Here is a 15283-nt window from a genome sequence, read left to right as displayed (position 1 = left end):
TTTTAATTTTAGGTAACAGGCAAACATCTGATCCATGGACATATGTTTATTAAGATGCTATTAAAATAAATACAGAAGTGGCTGTACAGGAAGGCAAGAGAATCAAGAATATTATTCCAGGTGAATGGAGACAACCATAAAACACGTGTTTGTATAAAATAAGAACATTTAAAAAAAGGCTGTCGTGTGCCCCCGGTGTAGATCACTATTCAGTTAATGTTTGACTTCCTAAAAAGCTGAAGATTTAAGCTTTAGCTGCTGCATGCTTATTTCATGTCAGTGACAACAGTAGAGTGGTGTGGCACTTACTAATAATGTGCTGTCAGCAATGACTGATAGCTCCTGGAGAGGATTTCATCATGGCTTCACCACTCGAGAGGATCCTCATCTAATCAAGGCCTCAGTGAGCAGTGCTGCTGCTGCTGATCCCAGGACTCCTTGACAGCCCACAAGACAGTAAGGATGCATAGACACATGGGCCTCGATTCACCAAGCGGTGATAACTCAGTTATCACGCCTAAAGGACTTTAGGCGTGATGACCTTTTCACCACTGAGTTATCACCGTTTTTTCCTGCCCTTCGCGCGAAGTTACCGCGCGTACGCGCGTTCGCGCGTACGCGCGTGAAAGCGCGCGCAAAGTCCCATAGGGCTTAATGGGAGCTTCGCGCGAAGCGGGGGCCGCTGCGCGCGCGCGTGCGCAGTTGCGCGCGCAAAACTTTGCGCGCGGTAACTTCGCGCGAGTTTCTTCTTATCATGCCTAAAGTGACTTTAGGCGTGATAAGGGCCTTTTCACCATGGTGCTAACACTTTGCACCGCTTGGTGAATCGAGCCCATAGTGATCACTTTGGCAGTCAGTATGATTTTTGTACAGGCATCCCCCTTCTTTTCTGAAAACATGGTGACAAGCAACCAAGTGCTGGGATTTTTTCAGCCAACTGCTTTATTTGCAGGCACTGCAGGGAGCCTCCTACCTCTCTATCTTACCTATAGTATTTCTTTTCGTTTTCATAGAAAAGTATTTATAGCTCAGTTTAGCCAAATATGCATAAACTTTCCCTTTCTGCAAGCAGACAGTTTGAAGTGAACCCAAGGTGGCAAAAAAGTAGATATTTACCTAGGTAAAGGGGAAGCCTCTAGATAGTCAAGATGCTATTTGTGCCCTCCTAGCCCTCACAGTTGGCAAGCATGGACCTTCTGAACATATACAACAAGAGCTTGTCAGATATGTTCTTGTGGCCATGCTCCCCACTGTGTACAAGTGCAGTCATACTGCACCTGCGCGAGAAAGGCCAAGGGCTTGATTCACAAAGCGGTGCTAACCTACTTAGCACGTCTAAAGTCTTTAGACGTGCTAACCAGGGTGCTAAGTAGGTTAGCACCGGATTTCTCAATCAGATCGCGCGCTAACTTTGCGCGCGCAAAACTTTACGCGCGCAAAGTCCTATGCGCGCTAAGTCCCATAGGTTTTAATGGGCACTTCGCGCGGAGCGCCCTGCGTTCTGTGCAGTGCGCGCGTAAAGTTTTACGCGCATAAAGTTTTATGCGCGAAAAGCTAGTTTAGACGTGCTAAGGGGGTTTTCACAGGCGTGCTAACAGTTAGCACCGCTTTGTGAATCAAGCCCCATATCTGCACAGTAAGCCCCAGCCGCTTGTTTATGGAGCATGGCCATGAGCTAAAAAAGGGTCCCAGTCAGAAGTGGGGGGATGAGTCAATGAGTACCCAAAAAGCCTCTGAAGAATCCTGAGGCTTCGCTCTTCGATAGTAAGTATCTAACTGTTTTTTTTTTGTTTTTTTTGCCATCTCAGTTTTGGGTTAAGTGATTATAAAAGATCATGTTGCCATCAAAACCATCACACCTGTATGAGACTTTGCAGAAAGACGCTCATAAGAACTGCAAGGGATGTCCTTCAAATATATACCTCTCTACAGATTTTAGCTACAGTACAGTATCAAACTAAATTAGGAGTACATTGAAGTTTATTATCTGGACCTACATTTTATTACCATGTCAGTGTTACGTGCAATCCATCTTAAAACTGAGAAAAGATCAAGCTTTTAGTGGTAGCTCCTGCACCCTAATTTAATAGGTTGGCTATTAATAATAGCATGGAGGTGACTGGAGTATCGTTTTTTTGTTTGTTGTTTTTTTTTTTCCCTTTCTAATAGAAGACATTTGTACATCTGCCTGCCAGGAGATAGACTTCATAGCCTTACATTTTGGCTGGTAACCTGTTAGTAAGAAACAAGACTGTATTCACTGATCTTCTTCTGCATCATTGATGATAACTTTGTATGGTCATTTTGTGTGTGTGTGTGTGTGTGTGTGTGTGTGTGTGTGTGTGTGTGTTTGTCTTTGTTGAATTTCCAATCACTCTTGCACAACTCCTTCAAAACTAGATTACTGGCAGCATGTTCAGCTACTGAGGATATAGTTACTGGAGGGTTCTGGTTTCCAGTGCATTTCATATATGTGTGCCATGTGTGTTGTTCCATTCTTCGCAAATAGTAGATAGAATTTACTGTCTTGGGGACAAATAGATTGGAAAAATGTAGTTCCATTTTAATTAATTATCCATTAAAGCCCCCTATATATACTTCCACCATGAGCATTTTATTTCTGCAACAGGTGGGGATCATCCACAGCTAACCTAAGCCAGCTTTAGAAATCTAGTTACTGTCATTTATCATTTCCTTTGCCTGTCACGGGGAGCCTCTGCGATCTTTCATTACCTAGCTGCAAATATTCAATTAAATTTTGATAATGACAGCATGTTGACATGGTTAAACACACACACAAGCTGGAGAAATGGTTTTGAAGTACTCACAGCTGAGCCCAGGAATCTCACTCAGCCTTGTCAGACCTGGAATATCTTTACATATCAACAATGTTACTGCAGCCATGGGGAATACTATCATTTTTCACCATAAACGCTGCTGAAGGAAGGAGCGGGAGCGAGCTGAAAGCTTTATACATTAATAAATTAGTGACAGACAATAAATAGTGCAGTACATAAGTGATAACAGCATATTGCAGAAGTTAGAAGGAAACCATTTACCCCTTTATCCGGGGTGTGTTGATGAAGGCCTTATACTTGTAGCAAACCCAAACTAAAGAGTTCTCCACTCTATTTCATCCTGGAAACATGATGATACTTACCAACCTGTATATATAGTGTAACTCTACAGTGCTATTTTGCTTTCTTGGCCAGAGGTGTGTCTGTTTTGTGGGTCTGCTTTTTGGATTTTCTGGCAATTACTTAAAGGACCACAATGACAAAAATTAGTAACATTTAAAACATACATTATTATTATTTATTTTTTTATTGTATTTATAAAGCTGCGCAAAAGGTGGATCAGCGCATCACCAGGCCGCCTCCGAATGGTCTCGAATCAGAGGTGCGCTGAGCCCCCCCAGAAACTGCAAACGCACCTTGAACCCAAATGGAAGCTCTGCATATACACCAAAAGCAAAGCTGTTAAGTGGGAGCAGCTGACCAAAAATGAATTAAATTAGTACATGGCAAGGAAATGAGCAGCGCTACTTAAAAACAGACAAGAGCCTACCTGCAAAAGAGTGCAAGCCCCACTTGTGGGATAAAATACAACATGACCAGTCTACCACTGGAGGAAGTTGGTTTCCGTAACAGCTTGCATGCAACCTATTAAGTACTCGTCATCCCACTGCAAAGAAGTCAATGCTCCATGGGAGGGGACCTAACACTAACTAAATCCTAACCTATGTATATGCATAGCCTGGGTGCGGCTAATCAAGTAAATTCAAAAATTGAAAACTGCGCAAAAGGTGGATCAGCGCATCACCGGGCCGCCTCCAAATGGCCTCGAATCAGAGGTGCGCTGAGCCCCCCCAGAAACTGCAAACGCACCTTGAACCCAAATGGAAGCTCTGCATATACACCACTCTAAAGTAAATATAAAGCCACTGTAATACAAAAAAAATGGATACTGATCTATAGAGAGGGAAGGCTCTGGACATCATAAAGCCTTTCCTCTCCTCTCTTGGTGTCCTTGTTCCAGTGCTGCCCCTGGTTCAAATTTGCTGCCTCTGGGAGCCCTTGGAAGGCTTCGAAAGCACTTATCTCCCCGAGTGCTTCCGAAGACGAGTGGCTCTATACTGCTCATGCGCAGTACGAAGCCACCAATCTTCAGAAGCACTCAGGGACACAAGGGCTTCTGAAGCCTTTCAGGAATCCTTGCAGCATACCTGCAACAAGGGTAACAGTGCTGGAATGAGGAGACGAGAGGAAAGGGGAGGCTCTTTAAGATCTAGAACCTTCCCTCTCCATAGGTGAGCATCTGTCTTTTTTTTTTCTTACAGTGGCTTCACATTTATTTAAAGGGAACCTGAAGAACCTGAAATAACTTAAAAAAAGAGTTTCACTTACTTTCTGCAAGACCCTTGCAGCCACCATGTGTCCCTGAGCTGTCCTGGAACAATCCTCCAGTCTCCCGACGCAGCTAAATTTTGGTTATCACTGACTTGCAAGTCGACAGCTACTGTACCTGCGTGGCCCCGGCCACGCGCATCCTTGCTCATGCTCCTGTCAGTGGGAGTGTCCTGTGCAGGATGAGAAAATTTCTATTGCGCCTGCGCAAGACAGTCCCAGCTACGGGGGCATGAACGAGGAACCACAGTGGCCATCAATTGCCAGAATGGAAGCTGAGCTGCGATGGGGGACTGGAGTTCAGTACCAGCGCAGGCACAGGGCGACTGCCGGGAGCTGGTTGAAGCCCCAGGTAAGTGAAACTCTTTTAAAAGTTTATTTCAGGTTTCCTTTGAACCAGAGTCAATATTCTCAATTAACAGTAATGGCATAGTCCATCTTCATTTTTACTAACAAAGAAAAGTCTAAGGGGTAAATCAGGACTTTTAGAACTGAAAGGCATGTAGTATGTCCTTACATCACTTTTGGATCATGGATCAGTATTGCTTCATCACTTAGTTAACATATACACAACATAACTCTGAAGGCAAGTCCTTTCGGTATAGTATGTGGTACTGAGTGCTAAATGCTGATTACTGAGATACATGCTTAGGCACTGAGATGACTCCAGATAGGTTTACCTAACAGTCCAGGACTTGATCAGGGTGGTCATTCTGCACAGCAGATGCAGTGGTCCCATACTTGCCACTTTTGCCTCAGACACCACAGACAAACTAAAAAATGCTGGTTAACCAAATCCATGCTAGGCCAATGAAATACAAATAATTGAAATACACATAATTCTGGCTGTAATGTAAAATATATGTAAGGTAGATTAGCCATTCAAATGCATTTCCTTCTCATTCTGATTAGGCCACTTCCAATCTATTTTAAATGTCCACGCAAGCGAAAATTATTGATCTGTCATTAATCATCTCTAGTCACAATGCAGTTTGTGGATATGTGTCGGTTTTAGTGCCATCTTGTGGTGGGAGGCTAATGTTGTACTCATGCAGGTCACATAGAATTATACCTGATTTAATACTAGTAAACTATGCCTCCTTTCTACATTGTGGCTGCAGAATCAGAGAGGCATTCCAAGATTCAACATTTTACATTTTTGACCCACAAGAAAAGCTCACCTACTTGGCTCTGGGGTGTGCGTAATGGAGTCCTCTGCCTTCTCACTAAGATGAAGCTGTGAATGAGAGTGGTTTTAGAAAAATAAATAAAATCTAGGTATTTTATAGAATATAGAGGAATGACGGTAAGCAAGTTGAACAGAACAATACTTCACACATATGTAGGAGCAACCGTTCACTATTACTAAGCCTCGGAGTAGCAAAAGTCAATGACATTCATACTTAGAAAATCAAGTGTTTGGTGATAATTAGAGGTTGAGATTAAAATATCCAGAAACAAATAGAATAAATTCATGGGTCACAGTTTTCCAATTTATGTAATTTATTCTGTCATAATTGGAGCACTATGCTTTGTTTTTCTTGTATTCTATTTGCTTTAAATTATGTTGAGCATAAATTGCTAATTATCACTTTTCAGTTGTTTTTCTCATTAAATTGTAGTTTATAAGTTTATGCTGGATATACATGCTGAGATTTTTCTTTTTAACTATGATTTATTTTTATTTTGTCGTGTGTATGAATGGTCTACAAAAGGTCTTTTGAATAATATTCTGTGTTTTTTGATTTTTTTTTTTAATATGTGAGATAAATTATGTCTAGATAGGGGTGTTATGTGCTTTATTATGCCTAAATGAGATCATCAAGTGCATTAGGAAGACGTCCCCAAAATGTTGCCATACTAATATAATTCACATTCTATGTTTGCTCCTTCCTGATATGCATCCACATTGGGAGGCTTAACACAGCCAATGGGATGAAGGCATTGAAAGCAAATACAATTTCAGTCATTAAATGGATAGTACATTTGTACTGTGTTTTGTGTGTAATCATAGTATAAACATTTTGGCAAAAGCTCATCTCATTGCTAGAATGTTTGACTGCAGAACTCACACTGTGAATTTCCCAACTGAACTTTTATTTCTTACTTAAGGTTAGTGATTAACTCAAATTGCACATAGTAGTTTTCTCATGCCCACAGACGTCAGTGCATTTCTGGGAAAATCTTTTTCTCTTGCCCACACATGAGTGGATTTTTTGAACAGAACTTGACATAGCATGCAAAATGTATGCACAATTACATGAAAATTACCTTAAATCAAGATTACCCATAAAATGATAATTTTGATTAGAATCATAATTGTGAAAATTATGTGTAAAATTCACAAACACAAAATTAATTATTACAGTCAACACCGTTTAAGATTAATGATAGTATGTAAGGACTAGATCAATGTTAGGTTAAGTATTACTGCGGTGATAGACCAGTGTTACTCTATTTGAATAGACACATTTTTGCCCAAACGTTGCAATTTTGCACAGATGAGAATATTTGCAAAAATATATGGGAATGAGAAAACAAATTTAAGTCTGAGCATGAAAAAATGTACAGTACCTTCAAGAAAGTTCATAGTCTGATGAAAATGTGTATCCATATGTATTAAATTCCATGCCGTTATTGCAAATTCATGCTCTGCAATCACAATTACATGTGAAATTAATTTCATATAACATGTTTACACTGTATTTGCAAATTTTGTTTTCAAATGACTACTATGCAAAATCTGAGCTGATTACTAAAATTGGGCATCGGTTAGAAAATGAGGTTATGGTTAGGCATGGATTGCGGGTTAGTGCTGGGGCACTGGAGTAGGCAAAGCTTAAAAATGTTATGTGTGGCCTTTGCAGAATATGAGCCAGTGCTGACAGTTCAGTACCAATATCAATGGCTATAAACATGAAAAAGTAATGACAGTTTAATTAATTTAAATCTCCATATCTGCGTATACATATTCTTAATGTTCTGATTTCCTTCCAAAATCCAAAAGCATACTGGCACTTTCTCTTTTTGCTTTCAATCTAAATTGGCCCTGCAGTATGCCCCAAATCGATTGGGAGCTCTTTTGATACATCCATAAATGTATAGCTGCATTATAGTTGCATTATTTTCTTTCAGGCTGAATATTGTAGCTAGTTAGTGGAAATGGGAGGAAGAATGGGTTAACAAATTTATTCATGTATATAGAGTTTAAAAATTCCTAAGATATCGCATGTATTTTCCAAGCATTTATCACCCATCATCATACTTCATTTGGTCACATTTGCATGAGTTTTTATGCATTAATCTGCATTTGGAACCAATTTTCTAATATGGGCTCCAGAAGTCTTCACTTAAACATCATCAGACATAGGGGTAGTGGAAGAGAAAACACAGGGGGTCCGGGAGCCCAATCTGGTGTAGTACGTTAGGTGGTATGGGAATATTTTCAAAAAGCAGTAGATTTTATACTCACAAGGGTGGGTTGCTAGATGAGGCAACCACTCGTGCACGCCTGTGGGGAAGTACCGTCCCCACTCGGCCTTTGTTCCTGGTCGCTGCTCCGAAAAAATGTTCTATCGGGGAGTTCCCGATGTAGATCTCCCCCTAAAGCTAGGGGTTTAGGTTAATTTATGGAAAGGGTTGGAGGCGCCCGGTGTACGTGGTGTTATGTCTTACCCTATATGGTAGGTACAGCATTTAGAACAATGGTGTGGTCCTACCTTCTAGAGGTACCCTCTCGGGAAGTATACAGACGGAATTTCTTTGGTTTTTAGGATTCTATTTATTGTGCATCAAGACAACGCGTTTCACGGTTAAAACCGCTTCCTCAGGTCAGTGACAATGCCTTTAAAATCATCAAAAGAGAACATACAGCGCTCAGAACCAGGCAATTTGCAAAGGAAACATAAAAACATAAAAACATATATACATAAGCAAACCTTAAACATTGGAAGATATATATATATATATATATAAAAGAAACACCAAAATCCGAAGAAATGATGCAAATTACATATGCTTTACCTATGGTGAGTATGTAGAACACCTATAAAACATATAGCAGTCACAATACAGTTCTAAAAAACACCCTTCGTTGGGCACCTATAGTTCACACCCCTGGTTGGGCTCATATAACTCACGCGAGCACAAGTCTCCTCGTATTTGTGCCTGGAGCCGTAAAAGTTCTCTGGTTGGAGAACATTTTTTTAAAAAGAGAAAATATATATATATACTGTGTAGTGATTAGGGAAGATGGGGGGGGGGAAACGCCAAAGTGCGCTATGCCCCATGTACTACCTTCAAGGCTGAGCATATCTCAGTATGGATCGGCACATAAAAAGGGGGGGTTGGGTCTTATGACCCTAAAGATTCCGTTAGAGCTTAAACTTTAAAAAAAATAAAAAACAACAAAAGGAACATAAACATAAAAAGCATAAAAACAGCTTCCACATCAGATTAACAATAATAGGTTCTTCAAAGACGTCCTAGAACTATTAGCTGTCTTTATCTTTAAATCCTATGTGTGTTTAATGGAAGGGCTATGTGCAGTAGTAGTAGACTAACCAGTCTGCACTCCTCTATCTGCGCACAGCTGGTGCGTGTCTGCATGTGTGTAGGGACACCCTGCTGCGGGAGGGGATTCAGTGCCTGCAGGGCATCCACCCCCGTCAGTGCAGGCATGTCCCTGTTTATCAGGAGGATTTTTTGGGGGTAGAGAACGAGGCTTACCTTAGAACAGGTATTGCAGGAAGGTCCGGGCGCCGTATGCGGGCGGCTGCCCGCCAGTGTGTTAAATAGGAGAGGGAATAGATTGCGGGCAGATGAGATCTCGCGTGGTTGCGCGGCTACGCGTTGATGTCACGCGTCCCGTTGGTATAGTAGATGTATGGAGCCCTTTGAGCTGGCAGAGGGGATGGGGTGTCCATCTTAGAGGAGGGAATGCCCTCTAGTAGGACGGGGAGCTGGGATGGACATTTCTAAAGAGTCGTCGGCCATCTTGGAGGTGGCAATAGTTTTTAATAGACTGGATGTGGCAGCCATGTTGTGAGGGGCTCTATTGTATCAGAGGTGGCCGTGGTTTAAAGGGACACTATCTGGAGTTGGAATATTTATTAAGATGAACACTATCTGGAGTTGAAATATTTATTTATTTTTTATAAAGGGGTATAGGATAAAAACTATTGAGGATTTAAAAAAAAAAAAAAAAATAGCAGTTGTGATTGGAGTTTCGTCGTTTTTCTTTGAAATGTCCAGTAATATTATAAGTGTTATAATGGACATTTCAAAGAAAAAATACCCACCCTATCCCCTCCCTCGCCGATACCATTACCATAATACTTTATTCACATAAACATAGGCCTCATTTTGTTAACCCCCTTCCTTTCAAAATATATTATCATAGATACACCTCTGAGTGGTTCCACCAGAGGGCGACGAAACTCCAATCACAACTGCTATTTGCATATCCCTACACTTATCGTAGATAAAAATGGTCGGAATATGTAATATGAAACCCTTTTGTTTCTTTAGTTTTTTTTTTTTTTTTTTTTAAATCCTCAATAGTTTTTATCCTATACCCCTTTATAAAAAATAAATAAATATTTCAACTCCAGATAGTGTTCATCTTAATAAATATTCCAACTCCAGATAGTGTCCCTTTAAACCACGGCCACCTCTGATACAATAGAGCCCCTCACAACATGGCTGCCACATCCAGTCTATTAAAAACTATTGCCACCTCCAAGATGGCCGACGACTCTTTAGAAATGTCCATCCCAGCTCCCCGTCCTACTAGAGGGCATTCCCTCCTCTAAGATGGACACCCCATCCCCTCTGCCAGCTCAAAGGGCTCCATACATCTACTATACCAACGGGACGCGTGACATCAACGCGTAGCCGCGCAACCACGCGAGATCTCATCTGCCCGCAATCTATTCCCTCTCCTATTTAACACACTGGCGGGCAGCCGCCCGCATACGGCGCCCGGACCTTCCTGCAATACCTGTTCTAAGGTAAGCCTCGTTCTCTACCCCCAAAAAATCCTCCTGATAAACAGGGACATGCCTGCATTGACGGGGGTGGATGCCCTGCAGGCACTGAATCCCCTCCCGCAGCAGGGTGTCCCTACACACATGCAGACACGCACCAGCTGTGCGCAGATAGAGGAGTGCAGACTGGTTAGTCTACTACTACTGCACATAGCCCTTCCATTAAACACACATAGGATTTAAAGATAAAGACAGCTAATAGTTCTAGGACGTCTTTGAAGAACCTATTATTGTTAATCTGATGTGGAAGCTGTTTTTATGCTTTTTATGTTTATGTTCCTTTTGTTGTTTTTTATTTTTTTTAAAGTTTAAGCTCTAACGGAATCTTTAGGGTCATAAGACCCAACCCCCCCTTTTTATGTGCCGATCCATACTGAGATATGCTCAGCCTTGAAGGTAGTACATGGGGCATAGCGCACTTTGGCGTTTCCCCCCCCCATCTTCCCTAATCACTACACAGTATATATATATATTTTCTCTTTTTAAAAAAATGTTCTCCAACCAGAGAACTTTTACGGCTCCAGGCACAAATACGAGGAGACTTGTGCTCGCGTGAGTTATATGAGCCCAACCAGGGGTGTGAACTATAGGTGCCCAACGAAGGGTGTTTTTTAGAACTGTATTGTGACTGCTATATGTTTTATAGGTGTTCTACATACTCACCATAGGTAAAGCATATGTAATTTGCATCATTTCTTCGGATTTTGGTGTTTCTTTTATATATATATATATATATCTTCCAATGTTTAAGGTTTGCTTATGTATATATGTTTTTATGTTTTTATGTTTCCTTTGCAAATTGCCTGGTTCTGAGCGCTGTATGTTCTCTTTTGATGATTTTAAAGGCATTGTCACTGACCTGAGGAAGCGGTTTTAACCGTGAAACGCGTTGTCTTGATGCACAATTAATAGAATCCTAAAAACCAAAGAAATTCCGTCTGTATACTTCCCGAGAGGGTACCTCTAGAAGGTAGGACCACACCATTGTTCTAAATGCTGTACCTACCATATAGGGTAAGACATAACACCACGTACACCGGGCGCCTCCAACCCTTTCCATAAATCATCAGACATAACACCATAAAACACCCTGTGTGTAGTGGCACATTGTCATTAAAAGTACAGTTAAATGATTAGTAAATTCAAGTAAACTAAAACTAAATGTGCAATGGAATTATTGATACTTCTTTACTGGACTTTGCTACAATATACTGGAACTGATTAATTATAGGTGTAATTATCAAGAAGCTGTGCTTCTAAACAGATCAAGTAGCGCACTTCTCATATATATTTATACACAGTGCAAATAATTCATTATCACAGTTGCAACAGAAAAGTCCTATAAAAATGTAAACAAGAAACATAGGAAATTTTGACGAAAAGATAAGTCCATGCAGTCCAGTCCTCATTGCAAAAAATATAACCAAAACACTGAAAAATCTATCTTCCCACGTGGTTCACGATCCTTAAAATACTCAGTATACTGAGTGCAGCAAATTAAAGTCCAAAATTAGAAGACCTTAACTACTTTGGCCTCCTGGACGTACTAGCTACGCCCAGGAGGCCATGTGCGCATCTGCGCGCTCCCGCGGCCGATTGCGCGCGTGCATGCGCGCTCCCTGCCGCGGATCATTAGCCCACGAATCAGTGAATCGGGCTATGGTGCCCGATCACTGATTCCTCTCCCCCGCAGAAAAAGCGACAGTTTCTCTCAGAAGCTCCGCTTTTTCTGGCTGTTGCATCCCCTATGCCTCCCTCTAAGCGTATGTTACGCTTAGAGTGACGTCATGTAAACAAACCAAAAAGTAAAACTACAGCTAAAAGTAAAAAAAAACAACTCAACACACATTTACATTATAAAAGTTCTGTTTACATCCCACCCTCCCAAAAAATACCCAAATAAAATGTTTAATATAAAAAAAAAAAACATTACAATAATAAAAAAAAACATGTAAATATTTACCTAAGGGTCTAAACTTTTTAAATATCGATGTAAAGATGAAATATTTCTATTTTTTTTTTTATTTTAAACTTGTAAATAGTGATAGATGCAAAACGGAAAAAATGCACCTTTATTTCCAAATAAAATATTGTCGCCATACATTGTTATAGGGACATAATTTTAATGGTGTAATAACCGGGACATATGGGCAAATACAATAAGTGAGTTTTAATTATGGAGGCATGTATTATTTTAATGCTATAATGGCTGAAAACTGAGAAATAATGATTTTTTTCCATTTTTCTCTTAGTCTTCCTGTTAAAATGCATTTACAGTAAAGTGGCTCTTAGCAAAATGTACCACCCAAAGAAAGCCTAATTGGTGGCGGAAAAAAACGAGATATAGATCAGTTCATTCTGATAAGTAGTGATAAAGTTATAGGGTAATGAATGGGAGGTGAACATTGCTCGGATGCATAAAGTGAAAACGACTGAAGGCTGAAGTGGTTAAAGCATATATGTCAAACTCCGGCCCGCAGGCCAAATCTGGCCCTCAGGGCCATTAAATTTGGCCCTCAAGTGGTTTCCTCATTTTGTATTATGTTTGGCCCACTCTACACCACCAGGGAAGCTATATTGGAGGTGAAGCCATAGCTCACCAGGGAAGCCATATGGGAGAGGGAGGGGCAAATCACTAGACATCAGGGAGCTGTTTAGGGGAAGGGAGGGGGGAAACTGGAAACTTTATAAGAGAGGAAGGTGACCAGTAGACATTGAGGTTGGCCTGTGACTTGGTCCCTGTGTACAATTTCGGCCCACTTTGTATTTGAGTTTGACACCCCTGCCTTAAAGTGAGATAAGAGATAATACACTTATCTGGTAAAAGGTATACAATAGTTATTAACCCCTATACGACCGCGTCACGCCGATTGGCGTGAACGTGGCAGCTCCCCCAGGACAGCGCAACACCAATTGGCATCAAGTCCTGAGGCGGGGTTTTGCCGGAAATTCGGCGCATGCATCACTGCGCGCAGCTCCACTCTGTCATCAGTCTCCCAGCACCAATCATTAGACAGGAAAACCCCATCTATTTACATTGTACAGCGATGCAATCTCTGGCAGCACTGTACTGGGGACAGCCGTGTCACTCGGCTGTTCCCCTGGGAGGCTCAGGAGCGATCGTCTCTCATAGGCTGAAGCTTTTGACAGTCGATCGCTGTCACTGGCTGGTAGGGGGGAGGGAAGGCAAAGGGAAAAAAAATAAAAAAAACAGCGATAGTCATTAAAAAAACAAACAAATAAATAAAAAATAAATAAATAAACAAGCAGCATAATGCTCTGTTGGTGGGCAGAAAAGGAGGGGGGGGGGATCACTTGTGTGCTCAGTTGTACGGCCCTGCCTTTAAAGTTGCAATGGCCTGAATTGTAAAAAATAGCCTGGTCACTAGGGGGATGTAAGCCTATGGCCCTTAAGTGGTTAAAGACTTAAAATGTAACTGGCAGGCATACAATCAAAAATCAATTCTTTATTTTTATCTGGTAAACAAGCAATAAGGATGCTAACCAGGCAATCCAAAAGTTAAAATCTCTATTACTTTTCTTGTTTATAAATGATCATTCCCCAGTTTACCTGACTCTTATTTGGTACGTTGCCGCACTAAGGAAGTTGTAGGGCATGCTGGGTTGTCTTTATTTGCTTCTTTATTTCCCCTCAGACTTAACTAATGTGCAAAAGCAAAAAAGGACAACCCAGCATGCCCTGCAACTTCCTGAAAAGCTGAAAAGCTTTATGGAGATGAAGATTTCATTTTTCAGCACGACCTGGCATCTGCTCACAGTGCCAAAACCACTGGTAAATGGTCTACTGACCATGGTATTACTGTGCTCCATTGGCCCGCCAACTCTCCTGACCTGAACCCCATAGAGAATCTGTGGGATATTGTGAAGAGAAGGTTGAGAGACACAAGACCCAACACTCTGGATGAGCTTAAGGCCGCTATCGAAGCATCCTGGGCCTCTATAACACCTGAGCAGTGCCACGGGCTGATTGCCTCCATGCCACGCCGCATTAAAGCAGTCATTTCTGCAAAAGGATTCCCGACCAAGTATTGAGTGCATAACTGAACATAATTATTTGAAGGTTGACTTTTTTTGTTTTAAAAACACTTTTCTTTTATTGGTCGGATTAAATATGCTAATTTTTTGAGATAGGAAATTTGGGTTTTCATGAGCTGTATGCCAAAATCATCAATATTAAAACAATAAAAGGCTTGAACTACTACAGTTGTGTGTATTTGAATCTAAAATATATGAAAGTCTAATGTTTATCAGTACATTACAGAAAATAATGAACTTTATCACAATATGCTAATTTTTTGTGAAGATCCTGTGTTATCTCTACAGATATTCTACTCACAAATCATCCCTTTTTGTGATTTTGAAAGGAATCTGAAGTGACAATAAACTTATGATATAATGATTTGTATGTGCAGTACTGCTAATACAGTAAATAAAACATTGGCACAGATATGAATCTGATATTGTTTTCAGCACAGGAAGAGTTAAGAAACTTTGCTATCTATGCAAAAAAGCTTCTGTGAGCTCTGCGACTTTATAAAGTTGTGGACAGCACTCTCTTTTGAAGCCCTTATCTCAACTGTCTCTCATTGTTTCTTCTTTGTTTATGGTTTTTCTGCAGATAAAAGTTCAAAGGGTCAGTAGCCTGCTCTGTGAAATCATTTAAAATCCTGAGTGTATTGTGGAAACTGCAATTATTAGAGAATTATGCAATGTTATAAAAAAAAAAGCTATATACCTGAAATTAAAAAAATGACACTATTTTCTTTGCTACTATTGTTCTATTAATTATCCGTACTACACAACCAATTC

The sequence above is a fragment of the Hyperolius riggenbachi genome, chromosome 3 (genome assembly GCF_040937935.1).
Source record: "Hyperolius riggenbachi isolate aHypRig1 chromosome 3, aHypRig1.pri, whole genome shotgun sequence".
Classification (NCBI taxonomy): Eukaryota; Metazoa; Chordata; class Amphibia; order Anura; family Hyperoliidae; genus Hyperolius; species Hyperolius riggenbachi.
The sequence above is the reverse complement of the archived record's forward strand: the minus strand, read 5'-3'. Positions refer to the sequence as shown.